A 3,644-nucleotide genomic window follows, 5' to 3' on the forward strand; every position below is an offset into this window, starting at 1 on the left:
AAAAGAAATGCCACAGTCGGGCGTCTTAGTGACACCACATAAAGAGCTTTAAAAGAAATGCCGCAGTCGGGCGTCTTAGCGACACCACATAAAAGGCTTTAAAAGAAATGCCACAGTCGGGCGTCTTAGCGACACCACATAAAGGGCTTTAAAAGAAATGCCACAGTCGGGCGTCTTAGCGACACCACATAAAGGGCTTTAAAAGAAATCACAGTGAATATCCAGGAGGTAGAACCATCCCAGGGATATTCAATAATACTAATAATATCACGGGTTAGTCCACAACAAAAATAATAATCATAAATATCACAAACCACAAGTTGTGTTTCCAGTTCCGGTTTAACAGTTTCACCTCTAAAGACCGACACTAAGACCGACGCTTGACCCATCCCAGACTGTAATCCTTAATCATGGACACGGCTATTCGAATAGGTTTAATCTCTGCAGAGGGTGTACTCTTTACCCACAAGTAATGGATTCCTTTAGTCCTCAAGACTAATTCCATCTATGGTCTTTTAGTTGAAAACACACCTAACTTGCACACACCAGCTCAACTCACATGTGCCTGGAATCACCCACGACACTTGTCAAGCAAAACTCTAAGTGGGGAGGCTACAACCTCGACGTAACATGGGATCACAAAATTTATACCGCGCGCAAACTGGGGAGCTACCCCCTTCAGCTACAACCGAAACACCCATGCTCCCGGACCCGGTGGCATGACTACCGGATGCCTCCAGTATCTTCCACCATGGCCTCTCTGTACGGTGTGTGCTAGGAAAGGGGTTGACAACTTACTGAACCGTACCCTACTTGTTGTAGAGACGAGTGGTAGTGCGAAGCAAGTATGGGGTTACTGGCACAAGACTCGATCTACGGTCGACTCAGGAGGTTCAAATATTTCCTGCAAGATTAGCATAACAATACATATACATCAACCAACAGATAGAAACACCACGCGACATACCCCCTCATGCCATACCGGACACGACCGTCTCGACGGAGGACTAGGGACAAGACCGTGTCTACCCAAGACAGAGGCCTTCCCGGCTTCCTTTCTGGTATGCATAAAAGGCGTATGACGGTGATTTCCATCACAAATCATGTCAACTCCATCAGCATAAAAATCATAATTCTTCACTCGTGAGCAGGACCACATCCTCACATAAAATGACGTATGCTCGTGTCGGGGTGGTGTTGTCACCGAGTCAAACAACACACATAAAAATTTCACCAGGGTTCAGAATGCTTGCCTTCAGGTCATGGGAAAGCAGGGTGCATTCCAAAACATCTTGAAATCTTCAAAAATCCTATTTGAAAGAATATATATGAATTAACACACAAAAACAAAACAGCACAAAAAGTTGTTTTGAATTTTTTTCAAACAAATCTTAAAATAAACTAGACAATATTTGAGAGAGGTAGGAAAAAGAATTAATTTATTTGGAGTTGTATTTAATAAGATACAACCGGTCAAAGTTTGGTCAAAAATCTGTTATTTAAATAAAAACAGAAAAGAAAACGTTTCGAATATGCACGTACACGTCGAAGGCGTAATATGGAAATGCGCTTCCACTTAACCCACGTGGACTGGGGCGGGGTCACTGACAGTGGGTCCAGGGGGCCCACTGGTCAGGTTTGACCAGTCCATCCCTCCTTCTTCTTCCTTCGCCCGAACAGAGGCGAGGCGATGGCGATCGACGCCGGCGAATGGCTGCTCCCCGCGGGCTCCAGAGAGTCGAGGTGGATTCGCAAGACCGGGGCGGTCCTCCCGGTGGTCGCTGGGTCGGCGGGGGTGGAGGGAGTCGCCGACGGTGAGCTTCGCGGCGGAGGAGGCCTCGGGAGCAAAGTGTTTTTGTGGCCGCGGTGGTTCCCGATCAAAATCGAGTAGGGGAAAGGTTCACGGGAGGAAGAGAAGGCTCCTGGTGGAGAGAGTGGAGAGGGGGAGGCCCTGATGGTGCCGGAGTGGCTGGGGCAGTGGCAGTGGCAGGAGTTGCCGGAGACAGGGAAGAGAACCTCTCCGGGTCGATTGCGGGCTAGGGGAGCGCCATTGGGGTGACCTAAGGCTGCCTGTGTGCGGGAACGGGCTCGGGGCTCCCTTAAATAGGCGAGTCGAGGCGGTTCGGCGGCGGCCGCAGATAAGGGCGCCGGCGACCATCTTTTGTAGCTGCAGGGCATCGTGGCGAGGCTGGGGATGGCGGCAGGAGCTAGCGGACGAGCGGCTACTGCTCCAAGGGCGAGCTGGCGAGAGGAGATGGCATGGGCGGTGCTGGCTAGCGCAGGAGCTGTCGGGCGGCGGTGGCGGCTAGCGGCTGGCCTGCCGGAGACGTGGCGAGAGCTGCGGGGCTCGTGGGGTGCAGCAGGGGACACGACGTGCTGGCTGCGGTCGGTCACGGGCCGGAGTGAGTGTGGGGCGTGACGCGGCGGCTCGGGCGCACGTGCGTGCCAAACTCACGCTCTGGGCGCGCCCAGAGCACGCACGGAACGTGCTCGATGAAATGCTATGGCATGCTAGGGGGTTCCAAACTACAAGAGGGTTAGCAGAGTGGGGTTATAGGCTAGGGCAGATCCATGGGACATGCTGAATAGGTCAGGGGCTCAAGTTCACAATGTAAACTTGAAGTCATGCCAAATCTGGCTATGCACTCAGGGTGTTTGACAAAATGCCAAGGGCACCTAGGTAGTTCTTGGGGTGGCCAAATCTCCCAGAGTGGGGTCTCTTTAGAAAAAAGAGGGGGTGGTGAGGTTAGTTTGCCAAAAGGAGAAACTTGCTAGTGCAAGTTTTGCAAAACTATAATTCTGGACAGGGAGAAGATGGCATCATTACATGGACCAAAAGTGTTCCAAAGAGTGCAAGCTCCTGGACTTAGGGGTTTTGCAGGGTTGACTACAAGCATGAGAAAGCACAAGGTCACTTGAGCAAGAATGAATGGGATTGCAGTAGAAAACACAAGTCTGGTCCAGAATGAAAAAGAGGTTGGTGCACTAAATTTTTCCAAAGAACAACACTATGTTTTTGCATAAAGTTGGATGGCCTGCTACCAATGACATCCCATAAATTTGGTGGAGGCTCTAGGGGGATATTTAATTAGGCTATAGTGCAAAAGTGTCCACTGGAACAGATTTGAAAAACAGGTGTAACCTTCAAAATATGCAATGAAATAAATATATTATTGCACAAAAGTGATTTAGGGGCATCACATGACATCTCCAAATTTTGGTTGGATTTTTAGTTAAAGTTATCAAATGGTTGTAGTTCAAACAGAGCTCCAAAACTTAAAGCAAGTCATTTTAATGATTATAGCTCAGGGTGGAATAATTTAATAAATAAATCCACTGATTAAGAAAATGTTATACAGAGAGCATAGAAGTCCAATATATTTTGGAAAGCTCCACTTGGGAAAAACTCCTTAATATTAAAAGAAAGGTTCTGAAATCAACAGAAATATTCTTGCAGGCAAAAATTTTAATTCTTGGCAAAATTTTATTATCAAAAATCTGGTTAAATTCTTGGGGTGTTACAGCTTGTAGAGAAGACGCGGTCCTCTGGCGTGTTCGGCTCCCCCGCCTGTTGAAGCACGCAGCTGATGCTTGGTTGATTGTCTGACCGGCGCCGACTGACGCCCCACTCTCTCCTTCGGCTG

At 48.7% G+C, this 3,644-nt stretch overlaps 1 pseudogene; it reads left to right on the forward strand.

Annotated features, from left to right (window-relative positions):
• LOC119292893 overlaps positions 1-3,607 on the forward strand; it is a 5,744-nt pseudogene extending 2,137 nt beyond the window's left edge.
• Positions 3,608-3,644: the final 37 nt, after the last annotated feature.

Source organism: Triticum dicoccoides, chromosome 4B (genome assembly GCF_002162155.2).
Source record: "Triticum dicoccoides isolate Atlit2015 ecotype Zavitan chromosome 4B, WEW_v2.0, whole genome shotgun sequence".
NCBI lineage: Eukaryota > Viridiplantae > Streptophyta > Magnoliopsida > Poales > Poaceae > Triticum > Triticum dicoccoides.